Source organism: Podarcis pityusensis, assembly GCF_964106645.2.
Source record: "Podarcis pityusensis genome assembly, chromosome: 8".
In the NCBI taxonomy this organism is placed as follows: Eukaryota; Metazoa; Chordata; class Lepidosauria; order Squamata; family Lacertidae; genus Podarcis; species Podarcis pityusensis.
In genome coordinates this window covers 76,391,602-76,412,817 of record NC_138033.1, presented here as the reverse complement: position 1 = coordinate 76,412,817, position 21,216 = coordinate 76,391,602, and the positions used below count along the sequence as shown (strand labels likewise).

Here is a 21,216-nt window from a genome sequence, read left to right as displayed (position 1 = left end):
ATAAAGAAAGTTCTATCCTTTTTTATCACCATTTGGCCGACTATGCCCAGGAGAAAGGCCTCTGGTTTCTTCAAGAAGGTATATTTAAATACCTTTTTTAATTCATTATATATCATTTCCCAGAAAGCCTTAATCTTTGGGCACGTCCACCAAGGGTGAAAAAATGTACCTTCAGTTTCTTTACATTTCCAACATTTATTATCAGGCAAATGATAGATTTTTGCAAGCTTGACTGGGGTTATGTACCACCTGTATATCATTTTCATAATATTCTCTCTTAAGGCATTACATGCCGTAAATTTCATACCTGTGGTCCATAACTGTTCCCAGTCAGCGAACATAATGTTATGTCCAACGTCTTGTGCCCATTTAATCATAGCCGATTTTACCGTTTCATCCTGAGTGTTCCATTTCAGCAGCAAGTTATACATTCTTGACAAATTCTTAGTTTTGGGTTCTAACAGTTCAGTTTCTAATTTTGATTTTTCCACCTGGAAGCCAATTTTCTTGTCCAATTTAAATGCCTCCATTATCTGAAAATAATGAAGCCAGTCTCGCACTTTGTTTTTTAGTTTTTCAAAGCTCTGCAATTTCAGTCTATCTCCATCTTGTTCCAAAATTTCCCAATATTTCGGCCATTTGACCTCCATATTGAGCTTTTTCAAGGCTTTCGCTTCCATTGGTGACAGCCACCTTGGGGTTTTGTTTTCTAATAAATCCTTATATCTTATCCAAACATTAAACAGCGCTTTCCTGACAATGTGGTTTTTAAATGCTTTATGTGCTTTGACCTTATCATACCATAGATATGCATGCCATCCAAATACATTGTTAAAACCTTCTAGGTCCAAAATGTCAGTGTTTTCAAGAAGTAGCCATTCTTTCAACCAGCAAGTAACGGCTGGATTCAATATCACCAAATAGTGCATATATTTAATCAGGATAAGAAAATTGGTTTGGGAGAAAAGAAGTCATTATTACAAAAGGAATTAGTACAAACTAATAAAAAGACCCTATCTGGGATGTATGATCTACTTTTGGAATGGGAACTCAAGGATGAGATGCTAAAGGATGTTATGATAAAGTGGGCGCAGGATTTTGGCCACAACATAATGTTAGAACAATGGGAACAGCTGTGGAAATTTGACATCAAGTTCACAGCATGTTATACAATAAGGGATCTAATGAAAATGATCTACCGATGGTACCTAACCCCCGCCCGAAGGAATCGGCAAAAATCTATAAGCAAAAAACCAATGTGTGCTGGAGATGTAACACCGAGATAGGAACAATGTACCATATATGGTGGGGTGTAAGGAGATAAAAAGCTTTTGGAACAAAGGTCATGAAGAAATCATTAAGATTTTTAAAAAATCATTCAACAAGGAACCAGAAGCGTATGTTGCAAGCATATAATCTTGATTCTTAAGATTTTAGGCACTTCTAGCCTTAACAATTTAAGCATTATTAGGATACATGGTTATACATAAAACGTAAAGGTAAAACTCTTCCAGGTGGCCTTGCCACATTCCCCCCTTTCAAGCTTAGAAACAAGTCACAGTTGTTTCTCCAGCTTGACTCTCATGTTGAACCCTGGTATAGACAACTGTGTCTCTCAAGGGGATCTCTTCAGGGGGCATTTCACGAATTAGTCGAGCGTACTCATGCTCTTCTTCTGGCAGAGGGAGCAGGGCTCGGTATATGGCCATGATGTGGGTTTCGGTGAGATTCTTAATGCTTCGGGCCACCATTCCTCTGACTAGAGATATGCAGCAAGGGGTGATGCAAAGAAGTATTAGGAAGACTAATCCTCCTACTGCAATAGTGGTCAAAAGGCTATGTAACCATCCTACTCCTGGGACCCAAGACCACATCCATTCCCAAGGATTCTGACTGGGTTGGTTATCATTTATAAGGGCCTGTAATTTTGGCAACTCGTCCTCAGTAGTGTTGTTAAGGTCATGAAACTTCACTCTGCATTTGCCTTCCAGGACTATTTTACAAAAACCTCCTGATTTGGCGAGGAGACAGTCAAGAGCAAGTCTATTAGCTGCTGCTATCTGGTTCAAATTCTCAATCTCAGACTGCAACTGTCAGAGTATATGTGTAGTGGCATTGATGGTTTTCTCCAAACTGCATGTTAGGGCAAATAGTGCTTCACGATTTTGTTCAGCCACAACTCCCAGATGTATGCCGATGGCGAGGATGCTAACGAAGCCTCCACCAACAGCACCCACAGACCGGTCCAGGAAAATCTCATCACTGCACTGTTCCCCTTGGACTTCTCTCCTCTTTCTGTTTCTAAGAGAGGGTAGATGAGGAAAAGCCTCCACAGTCACAGGGAAAGTAAAGGCACCTATTCCCACACACTGATAATTACCAGGATGGTAATTAGTGGCTAGTCCATTATACAAGAACCAACAGATGGATCCCTGTCCAGTGAAGTTGACTGTATATTGGGGAAAGTATGGATACAGATCTGAGGATGTGGTGTTGCTTTGGTAAGAGGCGTTGAAGGAACCCCACAACCAAAACTTATCAGTGCACTGTGTGTAATTTCCCAGCCAACCTTTATGTTGGTGGTGCTGGACATGCGGCCAATCTTTCCATTTGGCGTTCCATGATCCAGAGGCATAACAACAAAAGCACAAGCCCTGGGTGGTTCTGGAGAACCAGAAATATCAGTAGGAGGTAACATTCATTTCAGAAGGAGGTGTCGCGAAAAGGCCACTTTGATTATACAGCAGGCCTGCCAAGACAATGTCAGGGTCCCTGATTAGTCCTGGGATGAGGGACATGTCAGCTACCTTTCTAGGGTTTCATAATAAAGGGTGACATTTTCGCCATATATTTGAAACATCTGCTTAGCATGCTTTACAGAAACATTTTCTTTTGTCATTCGTCTCCTCAAGGTCAAGATTCACATCAGGGTTAACATCAACTTCATCATGATCAAGGAACTCCATGGGTTCAAGGAGACCAAGGATATCAACAACTCTTTCTGTGCTGAGGTCCCTACAGGTAAGTGTTTGACCTCTACTATTTCTTCTACGGTCACTATTGCATATCCTGCCTTCCTTTTCCCTTCCCAGATGAAGCTGCTCCCGTCCATGAAATATTCCACATCAGGGTTCTTCAGAGGCTCATCTTTCCGGTCAGGGCAACTGGAGTACACCTCATCCATTACTTGGAGGCAGTCATGAGGCTCAGTCCTCTGCCTCGGGGAGGGGCAATAGAGTGGCAGGGTTCAGGGTATTTACAACTTGCAGGTGCACCTGTGGGTTTTCACACAAGAGTCCTTGATATTTAGCCCTGTGATCATTGGAAAGCCAGTATCCCTCTTTGTATTCCATAAGAGTTAAGACCGCAAGTGGCACATTCACATATATTTCCTGTCCAAATGTGAATTTGAATGCCTTCTTGACTAATAGAGCCGTGGTGGCTACTGCTCGTAGGCAAGGGGGCCATCCTTTAGCTACTAAGTCAATAGTTCAGACAAATAGGCCACAGGTCTCTTCCAGCTGCCCATCCTTTGGGTCAGGACTCTTGCTGCCACCCCCCTTTGTTCATGTACATACAACTGAAAGGGCTTATTTGGGTTTGGCAGTCCTAGGGCTGGGGCCTGCATGAGCTTGGATTTCAACGCATTGAAGGCCTCCCTCTGCTCGGTGAGCCACTCAAAATGAGCGTTCTCTTTCCCCTTAGTGCTTGCATAAAGGGGCCCGGCAAGGTTGCTGAAATCTGGGATCCAGATGCGGCAGAAGCCTGCTGCTCCCAGGAATCCGTGGGGCTGTCTGCGGTTTGTGGGTTCTTTAATAATGCAAATAGCTTCCTTCCATTCAGGCCTCAATGCCCTTTGTTGATGGGAAATGTCAAATCCCAAATATCTCACAGTCTTTTGGCAAATTTGGGCCTTTTTGAGGGATACCTAATATCCAGCCTCCAATAATAGGTGCAACAATTCCTCTGTGGCCTCCTTACAGGTCTGATACTCATCACAAGCCACTATCAAGTCATCAACGTACTGAAGAAGCACCTTTTCCCCAGGTACTGATTTGAATTTAGCCATCCATACTTCAAAAAATTATTTAAATGTTCCTTTATACTTTATACTTTATATTAATTCTTTATACTTTTCTATTTTAATATTGTTTATATTCTTCATCGGTTCTTGGGCTGTGTTTGGATGGATCATACCTTCCTGCTCCCATTTAATCTGAATTATCCTTATCATTCTTTCTTTGTCGTTTATCATCAGTTTATATAACATCCCTGCTATCCCTTTCTCCGTCATTTGTCTTTTGTTCAGCACCATATCTATTTTCATTTCTGTCCTCATTGTTTCCTCTGCTCTTTCCATTTTTATTAAATCATAAAGTCCTTGCACTTTCAGCCAATATTGTTTTCCTATTTTTTCTAAAAAAACTTTTTTTGTAATTAAATTCCCCTCTTCATCAAACATATCTTTTAATTTATAAAATCCCTGATCTTCTAATTTCTTTCATCAACCAGGTTCCCTTTGATCCTCCTGCATATATTTTAATGGCATCCACCTTGAGTATGTTGGCATCCATTTTGTATTCCAGTTCTTCCAGATTCCTAACACAGTTTTCCTTGGTCCTATTGTCTTCTTAAAAGCCATGTTAATATCTCTATTAAATAGCCCTTCTCTTCCTATTCATTTATTTCATTCTCCAGCCTTATCCATTTAATCCCTTCCTTATATCCAATATCTATTCGATTTTTCAATTGGAACGTTTCATAGTAAAATTCTAAGTTCGGTATTGCCCATCCCATCTCTTCTTGAGATGAATAATTTACTATGTCTGGGGTTCTAACTCTTTAACTTCCAAAAATCCAATTTTTAAATATTTTATAATTTATATGTTAAAATCAATAAAAATTATATATATAAAAAAAAAAAATCCAATTTTTAAATACCTTATTCCATGTTTTGAACCATATTTTCCTAATGGCTAGTGTAATTACTTGAAATAAATATAATAATTTTGGTACCAAAAACATTTTAACTGTTCTAACCCTACCTAGAATAGATAAATTCTTATTTTTTCATGATTTTATATACTTCTTGATCTTTCTCCACGCTTCTTTGCAATTTACATCTGGACTCCTAGCAATATTTTCAATAAAATTTACCCCCAAGTATTTAACAAATTTCCTATTGATATCCATCTTTGTCATTTTTGCAATTTCCTTCTTCTCCTCTTTATTTACATCCCAAAATAAAATTTCAGACTTCTCCAAATTTACTCCCAATCCCGACTCCTCTTTAAAGTCCTTCAGGATTATCATAAATTCTCTTAACCCTCTAAGGGTGTATTATTGTAAATAATAATAGGATATCATCTGCATACATGTTTAACTTCATTTCTTCCTTTCCTTTCTTATATCCTTTTATCCTTACTGAGTTTCGTATACTGTCTGCCAAGTACTCCATACCCAATACAAATAGTAGTGGTGAGAGTGAACATCCTTGTTTAACTCCTCTTTGTATATTGAATTGATCTGAAACCCCCTCATTCACTCTGACCACAGCCTTCCCTTCTCTATACAATTCCTGGATTGCTTCCACAAAGTTCTCTCCTAATCCTACCTCCTGCATAATATTCCATAAAAACTTATGTCTACTTGTGTCAAAGGCCTTATACACATCCAATTTTAAGACCACCAATTTTCCTTTTACCCTGCTTGTTAATAAATGTATTTATTAAAACAATAAATATAATAAAACAATAAAAAAAAAATTTAAAAAATGTATTTGTTAAATGTATTTATTAAAACACATTTCTTATAGGATGGCCTATGTATCTTCCCTTAACAAATCCATATTGATCTTCCTTAATTATTTTAGGTAGTACCTTTTCCAGTCGCCTTGCTAGGATCTTTGTAAATATCTTAAAGTCTTGATTTAGTAGGCTAATTGGTCTGTATGACCCCACCTCTGTAGGGTCCTTTTGTGGTTTTTCAATCACTACTATTTCCGCTAGTTTCCAAGTGTCTGGGGCTTTCCCCCCTTCTAAGATATTATTAAATACTTTTTTCAGTTCTGAGCCCAGGATATCAATTGTCTCTTTATAAAAGTCTGCCGTAATTCCATCTAATCCTGGGGATTTCTTACTTTTAAATGATTTAACTACATTCTCTATTTCTTCCAGAGAAATTTCCTCCTTCAGTCTTAATCTATCACTTTCTTCGATTTTAAACCCTAAACTTTCTCTACTTATATTTTTATTTTCTTCTTTATATAAATATTGATAGAATTCTGCAAATTCTTTCCTTATTTCTCTAGAGCTTTGTGTAAGTATTTTCCTTCTGGTCTTAATGGCCTTCACTCTCGGTTTATCCCTTCTTTTCTTTAAATAGTTTGCCAGTCTCTTATATGATCCTATTGAGGTTCTCTGAAAATCATTTTTGATCATATTATCTCTCTTCCACACCGCAACTATATCCAGCTCATCCAATTCCTGATTTAACTTTCTTAACTGCTCCTGTCTCCTCTTTAGAAATTTAACCTGTTGCTGTTGTTGCAAGATTTCAATCTCTTTAATTTTTTCCTGTCTCCCCGAGTACCAATCCTTCTTAATCGCAATCTCTTTCAGTATACAATGTCCTCTTATAACAGCTTTGAAAGCGTCCCATACTACCGGGATCTTGGCTGAACCATTGTTTTCCTTAAAATACCAACCTATTTGTTTTCTAATATATTTCCTGTCAATCTCTTTTGCCATTACAGTGGTACCCCGCAAGACGAATGCCTCGCAAGACGGAAAACCCGCAAGACGAAAGGGTTTTCTGTTTTGGAGGCGCTTCGCAAGACGAATTTCCCTATGGGCTTGCAACGCAAGACGAAAGCCCATAGGGAAATCTCTGGGGACCTCTTTTAAATGCTGTGGTGGGGAGCAAAGCCTTTCCCCCCCTCTGGCCTTCAGAAGAGGTCCAGGAAGGCCGGCGGGGGCCGAAAGGCTTTGCTCCCCACCGCCAGCATTTTAAAAGCAGTCCGGCATAGCAGGGAAGAGCTTCCCGCTATCGCGGACGGCTTTTGAAGGCAGGCGGGGGGAGCAAAGACTCTTCTGAAGGCCGGCGGGGGGCGAAAGTCTTTGCTCCCCCCTGCCTGCCTTCCCGGGAGAGCGGAGAAAGGCAGCGCCTTTCTCCGCTGTTCCCGACGGCTTTTGAAGGCAGGCGGGGGGGAAAGACTTTCGCCCCCCGCCGGCCTTCAGAAGAGGTCCTGGACCTCTTCTGAAGGCCGGCGGGGGGCGAAAGTCTTCCCCCCCCGCCTGCCTTCCCGGGAGAGCGGAGAAAGGCAGCGCCTTTCTCCGCTGTTCCTGACGGCTTTTGAAGGCAGGCGGGGGGGAAGACTTTCGCCCCCCCGCCCGCCTTCAGAAGAGGTCCAGGACCTCTTCTGAAGGCCGGCGGGGGGCGAATGTCTTCCCCCCCCCCGCCTGCCTTCCCGGGAGAGCGGAGAAAGGCAGCGCCTTTCTCCGCTGTTCCCGACGGCTTTTGAAGGCAGGCGGGGGGGGAAGGCTTTCGCCCCCCGCCCGCCTTCAGAAGAGGTCCAGGACCTCTTCTGAAGGCCGGCGGGGGGCGGATGTCTTTCCCCCCCCGCCTGCCTTCCCGGGAGAGCGGAGAAAGGCAGCGCCTTTCTCCGCTGTTCCCGACGGCTTTTGAAGGCAGGCGGGGGGGAAGACTTTCGCCCCCCGCCCGCCTTCAGAAGAGGTCCTGGACCTCTTCTGAAGGCCGGCGGGGGGCAAAAGTCTTTGCTCCCCCCGCCTGCCTTCCCGGGGCAGCGGAGACTTCTCTGCTGTCCCGGGCGATCTTAAAATGCTGGCGGGCGGCAGCAAAGCTTTCGCTGCCACCCACCAGCATTTTAAAATCGCCCCGGGACAGCGGGGGCTTTTAAAATGCTGGCGGTCGGCAGCAAAGCCCTCCTGTCCCCGGAGCTTGCGGGGCGGGAGGTGGGGAGAAGGGCTTTTCTTCCCACCCCCAGCCTTCAGAACAGCCTTCTGAAGGCTGGGGGTGGGAAGAAAAGCCCTTCTCCCCCCCCCCAGCCTTCAGAAGAGGTCGGGGGACAGACTGTCCCCGGACCTGGTCTGAAGGCGGTTTCCCTAGGAACGCATTAATTGATTTTCAATGCATTCCTATGGGAAACCGTGCATCGCAAGACGAAAAACTCGCAAGAAGAAAAAACTTGCGGAACGAATTAATTTCGTCTTGCGAGGCACCACTGTATTAGGTTATTGTAGCACCATCTCCTACTTTGTCCATCCTCTTCCAGTCCCATCTCCACAAATAGTGAAGCATGGTCTGAAATCCATATTCCCATAGTCTTTGCCGTTCTAACACTGATTTCATTCCCTTCTTTAATTAGCACGTAGTCAATATAAGAGAAAGTCTTATGTCTGTTGGAGAAGAAGGTAGGTTTGGTATTGGGGTTTCCCCTCTCAAAAACATCCTTTAATCCCCATTTAGATAATCTGAAAGTACTATCGTTCTTTATATTCCAATTAAAGTCTGCTGTAACGATAACTTCACCTTCAGCATAAAGCTGCAGTCTATTCAACGTTTTCTTTATAATTTTTTTCTGTCTTGTGTTAGGCCTGTATATATTCGCTATTATAAAATTTTTTGTGACACTTTAATTTTTAAGAATATAAATCTACCATCATTATCCTTTTTCCGGCTCAGAACCTCCGGCCTAAGATTTGCATTACATAGTATAGCGACCCCTCTAGCCTTGTTTGTTGCTTTCGATTCTGCTATTAGGTCCCATTGCTAAGAGCGTGACAAAGGTCTATTGTTTGCTTTGGGTCTATGAGTCTCCTGAAGGCATAGTATATCCACTTTCATTTTCTTTGCCAGTGTCAGTACCCTGTAGCGTTTGGTGTTTGAGGCTGGTCCGTTAACATTTAAAGATAAAACCTTTAAAGATCTATCCATTATCCGAGCTACTGTTTATTTTTTGAATCCCTCTGTGTACATATATATTATATTTTCAATGCTGGCCCATTCAACCCCTCTCCCCCTTCCCCCCTGAGACTCAGTTAGGGATCTCCATGATCCCTGTCTCATGGTATCTTGGAGAACCACACTCCTCTCCCTTTGCTCTTGGAAAGTTTATATCAGAAAAAAGCAACATATATATATTTACAAAAGCCCATTTTAGATGTCTCTAGTATATATTATTTCTTGCTGTTTCCTTCCCCTCTCAACTTCCGTCTTCTTTTATTCTCTTGTCTCTGCACTGGAGATTTTGGAGATTCTTCACTCGACTCTCCTGTAATTCTTCCGAACTTGAAAGTTCTTGCTCAGTCTGTCCTTGTAGTCCAACTCCTAAACCAGCTAGCATTTTTTTTGCTTCATCAGGGTTCTTAGCAGAATATTTCCTGCTGTCTTTAAAAAACAACAGTGTAGCAGGGTAGGCCCAGGTAAAGAGGATTTTGTGATTGTAGAGAGCTTGTGCAAACCGCTGCATACGTTTCCGGTCTTGAAGCGTTTCCTGAGAAATGTCTTCTCTCACTATGACCTTTCGCTGTTTAAACTGCAGGTCTGCTTTCTGCCGGAGTGATTTATAAATTTGATCTCTTAACTTCTCTCTTGTGAATGCCATAATTACAGCCCTGGGAAGTCCAGAGCCTCCTCGTGATGTGAACACCCAGTGCACTCTCTCAGTTTCATTCTGCTCAATTTCAATTCCTTGTTCTTTGAGCCATTGTAACATCTCCTTTTCCAGGTCCTTATTCCCAATATCTTCAGAAATCCCAGAGAATTTTAAATTCCTTCTGTGCTGTCTATCATTCATTTGTGAAATTCTTTTTGTCAGAGATTCTAGTTTGTTAACGTTTCCATCAGCTATCTCTTTTGCATACTCAGCTATTTTCATAACTTTTTCCACTGTAGCAGTCATTCTTCTCATCTCTCCTTTCAAGTCTTGCATATAACCGCGGACATTTGCTTCCGAACGCTGAATCATTTCACCCAGCTCCTTCAAAGACTTGGCCATCTTGTTAAGTCCTTCTCAAGTCTTTCCCAAATAAATAGATAAACCACCGCTTTAAACACTAACTCACCCCAATCCAGGACTTGGACCTAAGACCAGTTTTCGGTGAGTTATCTCAGCTATCAGTTTGCAGAGAGTTATTTATTTTGCAGGATTCTAATTAGTAAAGTTCCAAGAGCGAGACGGGTGTGCGTCTTCCCACTCCGACCCATGCACAGTTCGGCTTGCACCTGGCTTTAGAGCTACTACAATCGGTGGTAATTTCAATTCTGCCTATTTAGGCCTGAAGACTATTTGAGCTTGAATTTTAGACAGAAAATCATGTCCCGAAAGGGGAATGGGACATTCTGGTACAAAAAGAAACTGATGAGTGAGGGACCTCCCTTAAATCTGGCACTCTTCAGGTTGCAGAAAGGGTTTTAGGGTTTTATTGCCAACTCAGACTGGTTTGAACATGTCTAGGCTGGTTTGAACTGGTCCAAGCCGGGTGGTACAGGTCCAAACTGGTTGAAACCGGTTCAGACCGGTTAGAACTGGTCCAAGCCGGTTTGAACCAGCTGAAACTAGCTGGGAAAAGTCCAGGTAGGTTCCAACTTGCCCAGACCAGTTTTTACTGGCTCAGACTGGTTGGAACTGGCTCAGACTGGTTGGAACAGGTCTAGGCTGGTTTGAACTGGTCCAAGTTGGTTGAAACAGGTCCAAGCCGGTTGGAACCGGTCTAGGCCACTTTGAACCGGTCTAGGCCAGTTTGTTCCAGTACAAGCCAGTTTGAACTGGTCTTGGCTGGTTTGAACAGGTCTCGGCCGGTTTGAAATGGCCCAAGCCAGTTTGAGCAGTTCCAACTGGGTTGGAACTGGCCCAGACAGGTTGGAGCAGGTGCAGGTCATTTGAAACTGAATTTGACTGGTTCAAACCAGCCTAGACCAGTTCAAACCAGCTTCAACCAGCACAAATCGCCTTGGACTGGTTCAAACCAGTCTAGACCTCTTCCAACCAGTCAGAGCTAGTTCCAACCAGTCTGGGCAAGTTGGATCCTGCCCGGACCTCTTCCAACTAGTTTGGGCTGGTTCCAACTGGCTTGGGCAGGATCCAACTGGTATGAAATGATTCCAACAGGTCTGGGCTGGTTCCAAGCGACATAGACCTATTCCAGCCAGCCTGGACCTGTTGTAACCAGCTTGGGCCAGTTTCAAATGACCTGCACCTGCTCCAACTGGCCTGGACCTTCTCCCACCTGTCTGGGCCAGTTCCAAGCCACTTGGAACTGTTGAAACCGGCCTAGACCGGTACAAGCCTGCCTTGACCAGTTCAAACCGGCTTGGACCAGCACAAACCGGCCTAGACCGGTTCATACTGGCCTAGACTGGTTCCAACTGGCTTGGACCTGTTTCAACCAACCTGGACCAGTTCAAACCAGCCTAGACCTGTTCCAACCAGTCTGAGCCAGTTCCAACCAGTCTGGGCCTGTTCCAACTGGTCTGGGCAAGATAGAACCCATCTGGACCTTTTCCAACTGCTTTGGGCTGGTTCCAACCGGCATGGACTGGACCCAACTGGTATGAACTGGTTCCAACTGGTCTGGACTGGTTCCAAGCAACATAGTCCTGTTCCAACCGGCCTGGACCTGTTGTAACCAGCTTGGGCCAGTTTCAAATGACCTGCACCTGCTCCAACTGGCCTGGACCTGCTCCAACCTGTCTGGGCCAGTTGGAACCCGCTGGGACTTTTTCCAATTGGTTTGTGCTGGTTACAACTCGCTTGGACCAGATTCAACTGGTATGAACTTGTTCCAACTGGGCTGCACTGGTTCCAAGCGACATAGACCTGTTCCAACCGGCCTGGACCCAATCTAACCAGCTTGGGCCAATTTCAAATGACATCCACCTGTTCCAACTGGCCTGGACTTGCTTGAAGCTGTCTGGAACTGTTCAAACTGGCTTGGGTCACTTTAAACCAGCCTAGACCTCAGACTGGTTGGAAAGGTCTAAGCTGGTTTGAACCGGTCCAAGTCGGTTGAAACAGGTGCAAGTCGGTTGAAACAGGTCCAAGCCGGTAAGAACCGGTCTTGGCCCATTTGAACAGGTCTAAGCCAGTTTGAAATGGCCCAAGCCAGTTTGAGCAGTTCCAAGTGGGTTGGAACTGGCCCAGACAGGTTGGAGCAGATCCAGGCCAGTTGGAGCAGGTGCAGGTCATTTGAAACTGGCCCAAGCTGGTTACAACAGGTCCAGGCTGGTTGGAACAGGACTGTGTCGCTTAGAAACAGTTCAGACCAGTTGGAACCAGTTCAGACCAGTTGGGTCCGGTCCAAGCCGGTTGGAACCAGTTCATACCAGTTGGAAAAGGGCCAGGTGGGTTCCAACTTGCCCAGACCAGTTGGAACAGGCCCAGACTGGTTGGAACTGGCTCAGACTGATTGGAACAGGTCTAGGCTGGTTTGAACCAGTCCAAGCCGGTTGAAACAGGTGCAAGCCGGTTGTAACCAGTCTAGGCCAGTTTGTGCCGGTCCAAGCCAGTTTGAACTGGTCGAGGCAGGTTTGTACCGTTCTAGGCCGGTTTGAACAGTTCCAAGTGGCTTGGAACTGGCCCAGACAGGTTGGAGCAGGTCCAGGCCAGTTGGAGCAGGTGCAGGTCATTTGAAACTGGCCCAAGGTGGTTACTACGGTCCAGGCTGGCTGGAACAGGTCTATGTCGCTTGGAACCTGTCCAGACTTGTTGTAATCATTTCATACCAGTTGGATTCAGCCCAAGCCAGTTGGAACCAGCCCAAACCAGTTGGAAAAGGTCCAGGCAGGTTGCAACTCGCCCAGACCAGTTTGAACTGGCCCAGACTGGTTGGAACTAGCTCAGTCTGGTTGGAAGAGGTCTAGACTGGTTTGAACCAGTACAAGCTGATTTGTGCTGGTCAAAGCCAGTTTGAATTGGTCTAGGCTGGTTTGAGCTGGTCAAATTCAGTTTCAAATGACCTGCACCTGCTCCAACTGACCTGTACCTGCTGCACCCTATCTGGGCCAGTTCCAACCCACTTGGAACTGCTCAAACTGGCTTGGGCCATTTCAAACCGGCCTAGACCTGTTCAAACCGGCTTGTACTGGCACAAACCGGCCTAGACCAGTTCAAACTGGCCTAAACTGGTTCAAACCTGCCTAGACCTGTTCCAAGCAGTCTGAGCCAGTTCTAACCAGTCTGGGCCAGTTCAAACTGGTCTGGGCAAGTTGGAACCCACCTCGACTTTTCCCAATTGGTTTCAGCTGGTTCCAACCGGCTTGGACCTATTCCACCCATTCAAACCAGTCTTGGTAACTTGGAATCCGCCTGGACTTTTTCAAACTGCTTTGGGCTGGTTCCTACTGGCTTGGACCGGATCTAGCCAGTATGAACGGGTCCCAGCAGGTCTGGGCTGCTTCCAAGTGACACGGAGCTGTTCCAACCGGCCTAGACCTCTTCAAACTGGCTTGGACCAGCAGAAACCAGCCTGGACCAGTTCAAACCAACCTAGACCAGTTCAAACCGGCTTGACCGGCACCAACTGGCCTAGACCAGTTCCAACTGGCTTGGACCGGTTCAAACCAGCCTAGACCGGTACAAACCTGCCTTGACTGGTTCAAACCAGCTTGGACCGGCAGAAACCTGCCTAGACTGGTTCATACTGGCCTAGACTGGTTCCAACCGGCTTGGACCTGTTTCAACCGACTTGGACTGGTTCAAACCAACCTAGACCAGTTCAAACCGGCTTGGACCGGCACCAGCTGGCCTAGACCAGTTCCAACCAGCTTGGACCGGTTCAAACCAGCCTAGACCGGTACAAACCTGCCTTGACCGGTTCAAACCGGCTTGGACCAGCAGAAGCCTGCCTAGACCGGTTCATACTGGCCTAGACTGGTTCAAACCGCCTTGGACCGGTTCCAACCGCTCTGAACCGGTTCCAACAGAATTGATGGTAACAAGGCACCGGGGCACTGAATGTAGACCTTTCAGTTCCGCATTTCCAAATCACGTGACTGCATTTTGATCGGGAACAAAGGGAAGCGAATCTCTGAGAATCTGGAGCACATCACAAGGGACATAGTGATGCGGGGGGAGTGTTCAACAGCTTGTAATTCAAACACTCCACCAGGCTGTATGATAGCAAATTTCAAAAGGGCTTTCTCAGGGGACTATGGTGTCAAACTGACCCCAGAGACTTTGAGAACGCATTGTGAGCTGAATTGGCCAAGCCAGGTTGCGTGGCGAGTTCCCACCTCCCACCTATCTGACTATCCGGCTTCAGCCTGCTTGCTTGAAAATCCGGAAGGGTTAACACCAGCAGGGGGAGCCCTGCTGATGCACATCAACTAGGCACTCCCTCAGGGTCACTGCTCGGGGGCGTGCCTTGGGCCCTTGCCTCCATAGGCTTCAGACGGGGCCATGCCTCCCAGAATCCTTTATCGGACTACCCTTCAATATCCGGGGGAGGTGATGGCGCTCCTCCCCCCATACATCTACATAACAATACCCGGACCAATGCCTAACCGCCACTCGAGCAAAGCTCGCCGCCAATACCCTCAGACCTGCAACCAATCCCTAATCCCCGCAGATCTGTCAGCCAACCAAACATCGTTTCCCGCAGTGGAAGGATGCATGCCATCCTCGTGGTAGAGGGTCACCTTGCTGAACTGGATGTTGGGGTGGTCAATGTCCCCCCCCCCAGCGCTGCCACTCTTCGAGCCACTGAGCGTTCCAGGATCTTTCTGGATTTGTTCATACCAATAGAGCATCGGCAGTCCCTCCAAGTGCACCTTTCCAACAGTGATGACCAAATTATGACTCAATTTGGGAAAGAAATCCTCAGATCATCAAAATCATCGAAAATGTTCCACATTAAGTCCACGCCCTTCCGGTAGGCCAAATCTAACCAGCTTGCGCAAGTTTCAAACGACATCCACCTGTTCCAACTGGCCTGGACCTGCTTGAAGCTGTCTGGAACTGTTCAAACTTGCTTGGGCCTGTTCAAACCAGCCTAGACCTCAGACTGGTTGAAACAGGTCTGGGCTGGTTTGAACCGGTCCAAGTCGGTTGAAACAGGTCCAAGCCAGTTAAAACCGGTCTTGGCCCGTTTGAACCTGTCTAAGCCAGTTTGTGCCAGTCCAAGCCGGTTTGAACTGGTCTTGGCTGTTTTGTACCGGTCTAGGCCAGTTTGAACAGGCCAGTTCCAACCCACTTGGAACTGCTCAAACTGGCTTGGGCCGTTTCAAACCGGCCTAGACCTATTCAAACCAGCCAAGACCGGTTCAAACTGACTTGTACTGGCTCAAACCTGCCTAGACCGGTTCATACTGGCCTAGACCGGTTCCAACCGGCTTGGACCTGTTTCAACCGACCTGGACCGGTTCAAACAAGCCTAGACCTGTTCCAAGCAATCTGAGCCAGTTCCAACCAGTCTTGGCCAGTTCAAACTGGTCTGGGTGAGTTGGAACCCGCATGGACTTTTCCCAATTGATTACAGCTGGTTCCAACTGGCTTGGACTGGTTCCAACTGATCTGAACTGGTTCCAACAGAATTGATGGTAACAGGGCGCCAGGGCACTGAATGTGGACCTTTCAGTACCGCATTTCCAAATCTCGTGACTGCATTTTGATCGGGAACAAAGGGAAGCGAATCTCTGAGAATCTGGTGAGAAGCACTTCACAAGGGACATAGCAATGCGGGGGGAGTGTTCAACAGCTTGTAATTCAAGCACTCCACTGGGCTGTATGATAGCAAATTTCAAAAGGGCTTTCTCATGGGACTATGGTGTCAAACTGACCCCAGAGACTTTGAGAACGCATTGTGAGCTGAATTGGCCAAGCCAGGTTGCGTGGCGAGTTCCCACCTCCCACCTATCTGACTATCCGGCTTCAGCCTGCTTGCTTGAAAATCCGGAAGGGTTAACACCAGCAGGGGGAGCCCTGCTGATGCACATCAACTAGGCACTCCCTCAGGGTCACTGCTCGGGGGCGTGCCTTGGGCCCTGGCCTCCATAGGCTTCAGACGGGGCCATGCCCCCCAGAATCCTTTATCGGACTACCCTTCAATATCCGGGGGAGGTGATGGCGCTCCTCCCCCCCATACATCTACATAACAATACCCGTACCAATGCCTAACCGCCACTCGAGCAAAGCTCGCCGCCAATACCCTCAGACCTGCAACCAATCTCTAATCCCCGCAGATCTGTCGGCCAACCAAACATCGTTTCCCGCAGTGGAAGGATGCACGCCATCCTCGTGGTAGAGGGTCACCTTGCTGAACTGGATGTTGGGGTGGTCAATGTCCCCCCCCCCCAGCGCTGCCACTCTTCGAGCCACTGAGCGTTCCACGATCTTTCTGGATTTGTTCATAGCAATAGAGCATCGGCAGTCCCTCCAAGTGCACCTTTCCAACAGTGATGACCAAATTATGACTTAATTTGGGAAAGAAATCCTCAGATCATCAAAATCATTGAAAATGTTCCACATTAAGTCCACGCCCTTCCGGTAGGCCAAATCTAACCAGCTTGCGCAAGTTTCAAATGACATCCACCTGTTCCAACTGGCCTGGACCTGCTTGAAGCTGTCTGGAACTGTTCAAACTGGCTTGGGCCTGTTCAAACTAGCCTAGACCTCAGACTGGTTGAAACAGGTCTCGGCTGGTTTGAACCGGTCCAAGTCGGTTGAAACAGGTCCAAGCCGGTTAAAACCGGTCTTGGCCCGTTTGAACCTGTCTAAGCCAGTTTGTGCCAGTCCAAGCCAGTTTGAACCGGTCTTGGCTGGTTTGAATAGGTCTAGGCCGGTTTGAAACGGCCCAAGCCAGTTTGAGCAGTTCCAAGTGGGTTGGAACTGGCCCAGACAGGTTGGAGCAGGTCCAGGCCAGTTGGAGCAGGTGCAGGTCATTTGAAACTGGTCCAGCTGGTTAGAACAGGTCCAGGCCGGTTGGTACAGGACTATTTCGCTTGGGACCAGTGCAGCCCAGTTGGAACCAGTTCATACCAGTTGGGTCTGGTCCATGCCGGTTGGAACCAGCCCAAAGCAGTTGGGAAAGGCCCAGGTGGGTTTCAATTTGCACAGACCAGTTGGAACTGGCCCAGACTGGTTGGAACAGGTCTAGGGTGGTTTGAACCAGTCCAATTCAGTTGAAACAGGTCCAAGCCGGTTGGAACCTGTCTAGGCCGGTTTTAACAGGTCTAGATAGGTTTGTGCCGGTCCAAACCGGTTTCAGTCGGTCAAGGCAGGTTTGAACTGGTCTTGGTCGGTTTGAACAGTTCTAAGTGGGTTGGAACTGGCCCAGACAGTTTGGAGCAGGTCCAGGCCAGTTGGAGCTGGTCCAGGTCATTTGAAACTGGACCAAGCTGGTTACAACAGGTCCAGGCTGGTTGGAACAGGTCTATGTCGCTTGGAACCAGCCCAGACCTGTTGCAATCATTTCATACCAGTTGGATCCAGCCCAAGCCAGTTGGAACCAGCCCAAAGCATTTGGAAAAGGTCCAGGCAGGTTCCAACTTGCCCAGACCAATTTGAACTGGCCCAGACAGGTTGGAACTAGCTCAGACTGTTTGAAAGAGGTCTAGACTGGTTTGAACCAGTCCAAGCTGATTTGTGCCGGTTGAAGCCGGTTTGAACTGCTCTATGCTGGTTTGAACCAGTCAAATTCAGTTTCAAATGACCTGCACCTGCTCCAACTGGCCTGGACCTGCTCCAACCTGTCTGGGCCAGTTTCAACCCACTTAGAACTGCTCAAACTGGCTTGGGCCATTTCAAACTTGCCTAGACCTATTCAAACCAGCCAAGACCGGTTCAAACTGGCTTGTACCGCCATAAACCGGTTTAGACCGGTTCAAAGTGGCCTAAACCGATTCTAACCGACTTGGGCCTGTTTCAACCGACTTGGACCTGGACCTGGACCTGGACCTGGACCGGTTCAAACCAGCCTAGACCTGTTCCAAGCAGTCTGAGCCAGTTCCAACAAGTCTGGGGTATTTCAAACTGGTGTGGGCAAGTTGGAACCTGCCTGGACTTTTCCCAATTGGTTTCAGCTGGTTCAAACCGGCTTGGACCAGTTCCAACCAGTCTGAACCGGTTTCAACCGGCTTGGACCTGTTCCACCCATTCAAACCAGTCTTGGGAACTTGGAATCCACCTGGACTTTGTCAAACTGCTTTGGGCTGGTTCCTACTGGCTTGGACCGGAACCAACCAGTATGAACGGGTCCCAATGTTACGATATGATACGTTTTTGGTGGAAAACGCATTTGCTTTGGACACGGGAGCGACCCAGCACATGGCATCCCGCCGGGAATTGTTTTCTACGTTTGAGAAGCAACGCTTCACTGTGAAACAGGCCAATGGCCAGGAGATGGAAGCGACAGGGATCGGGACTGTATATTTGGAAAGCCTAAACTTGACTATAAACAATGTGTATTTTGTTCCTGATTTAAAGTTCAATCTGTTGAGTGTATCTCAGATGACAAAGAAAGGACTGGTGTTGTCCTATGATAAGCAGAGTTGCAAAATCTTTAAAGATGGAGAACTGTATCTTTCTGCCAGAGAGAAAGACGGACTGTATCTCTTAACTTTTGATAAGAATGATTACAAAAGTTGTACTGCATGTGAGTCTAAAATGCTTTCTCTTGTAGGTATATCAGACGGAGCCAAGGATAAAAAGGCACCTAAGATTACCTGTGTTTTTCAGCGAGTGTATGCTGATGTAATTGGTCCTCTAGCACCATCTAGAGGCAATTCAAAATACTACCTTGTATTTGTTGATCACTATTCTCAATATGTATGGCTATATAGAATCATAGAGTTGGAATAGACCACAAGGGCCATCGAGTCCAACCCCCTGCCAAGCAGGAAACACCATCAGAGCACTCTTGACATATGGTTGTCAAGCCTCTGCTTAAAGACCTCCAAAGAAGGAGACTCCACCACACTCCTTGGCAGCAAATTCCACTGTCGAACAGCTCTTACTGTCAGGAAGTTCTTCCTAATGTTTAGGTGGAATCTTCTTTCTTGTAGTTTGGATCCATTGCTCTGTGTCTGCTTCTCTGGAGCAGCAGAAAACAAACTTTCTCCCTCCTCTATATGACATCCTTTTATATATTTGAACATGGCTATCATATCACCCCTTAACCTCCTCTTCTCCAGGCTAAACATGCCCAGCTCCCTTAGCCGTTCCTCATAAGGCATCGTTTCCAGACCTTTGACCATTTTGGTTGCCCTCCTCTGGATACGTTCCAGTTTGTCAGTGTCCTTCTTGAACTGTGGTGCCCAGAACTGGACACAGTACTCCAGGTGAGGTCTGACCAGAGCAGAATACAGTGGCACTATTACTTCCCTTGATCTAGATGCTATACTCCTATTGATGCAGCCCAGAATTGCATTGGCTTTTTTAGCTGCCGCGTCACACTGTTGGCTCATGTCAAGTTTGTGGTCAACCAAGACTCCTAGATCTTTTTCACATGTACTGCTCTCAAGCCAGGTGTCACCCATCTTGTATTTGTGCCTCTCATTTTTTTTGCCCAAGTGCAATACTTTACATTTCTCCCTGTTAAAGTTCATCTTGTTTGTTTTGGCCCAGTTCTCTAATCTGTCAAGGTCGTTTTGAAGTGTGATTCTGTCCTCTGGGGTGTTAGCCACCCCTCCCAGTTTGGTGTCATCTGCAAATTTGATCAGGATGCCCTTGAGTCCATCATCCAAGTCGTTGATAAAGATGTTGAATAAGACCGGGCCCAAGACAGAACCCTGTGGCACCCCACTAGTCACTCTTCTCCAGGATGAAGAGGAACCATTGATGAGCACCCTTTGGGTTCAGTCATATATATTGGAATCACCCAGAGAAACCTTAGCAAGGTTTAAGGATTTTTGTGATAAGGTTAAGAGGATAAGGTTCATGATGCTAATATAGATTATCTTTTCACAGATGAGAAGCCAATTTTTCTTTCACAGGATTTTCAGGATTTCCTCAAAAGACAAGGGATAGAGCATAAGATTGCTGTCTCAGAAGCTGCATGGAACAAAAGTGTGTGTGTAAAGGTGAACAAAGAGTTGAAAAATGGCATGAATGCACAATTGCTGAGTTCACATTTGCCACATGAGTATTGGGCTGAATCTTTATCGGCATTTTGTTATACTTGGGTGAGAAAGGTTTCAAAAGGTATGGAAAGTTCTCCTTTTGAGAGGCTATTCCACAGGAAACCTTCTATAACGCATTTTAAGGTTTTTGGATCTCACATAGGGACAGAAACTCCAGATGGGATAAAGAATGCCAGAGGCATTTTTGTGGGTTATGAAAAGGGTCTCTACAGAGTAATTTTGTCTGAATCTGGTCAGGTGATTCTCACAAAGTTTTTAGAGAGCACTCCGAGACAGGAGACAGAGGTTTTTCACACATTTCCCACTGATGACAATTCAGATGATGATTATGATGATTCTGATTATTCTGGTACTGAGAGTGACACAGAAAGCTCAGGAAGTTCTGTTGACACAGTCATTGAGAGAGGTTCACACACAATGGCTAGACCTTCACAGGTCAAGGTTGAACCACTGTTTACTGTTGGAACTGGTTCTCCAAAAGGTCCTGAAGATGAACCAGTCAGCAGAGAGGATCAGCACCTCATTCGCAGGTCTGAGAGAATCACAAAGGGCGTACCACCCAAGAGGTATTCTCAAGAGTTTGCTAATTCAGCTGTTGCATGTGTTACTATTGTTGACAACTCAAGCCTGGTAAAAAGTGTGTCTAAGTCAGAGACAAAGACACAACAGGGAGTTGCTAAGCGTAACACTACCTTCCCTAGCCAAGGTAATGCAGATGCACTCATTCCTTGGAAAACAGACAACCAGAGTGGCGGGTCGTTCCAAGGGTGGAACTGAAACAACAGGGGATTGTTACGTGTATAACAACTGTTTGTTTTCTTCTCTGGATCAAGCTTTGTTCGCAGCTAACGTTGATTCATATGGGGGAGGATGTTACGATATGAGAGCAACACAGCTGCAAACTTGCAGCTTGGTGAAAACATCACATGATGTGGCTAGCTGTGGGAAAGAATCTTCCCGGAAGTTCACAGGCTTCACAAAGATTTGTGCAGTGTGTAATATGAGACCTTCCTGTTGCGTATGTGAAGGAAGTCTTTGTCACTTGCTTGCTGAACACTGAACTCTTCGGAAATGTTTTCTGTAGTGATGCAAAGTCAGAAATAAAGAGATGTAAATAGA

General features: G+C 46.1%; 1 protein-coding gene across 4 annotated transcripts in view; it reads left to right on the top strand.

Annotated features, from left to right (window-relative positions):
• Positions 1-21,216, top strand: part of LOC308483792 (uncharacterized protein) — a 24,602-nt gene extending 3,386 nt beyond the window's left edge. Inside the window, exons 8-12 of one of the 4 annotated variants that reach the window (XR_013989776.1) lie at positions 2,913-3,021; positions 3,984-4,047; positions 19,925-20,037; positions 20,579-20,663; positions 20,931-21,216. The gene's annotated coding sequence lies outside the window, so the exon portion shown is untranslated. Of the gene's footprint in view, positions 1-2,912; positions 3,544-3,983; positions 4,048-19,924; positions 20,664-20,930 lie in introns of those variants that run through there. The other 3 variants (XR_013989775.1, XR_013989777.1, XR_013989778.1) reach the window with 3 other exon arrangements.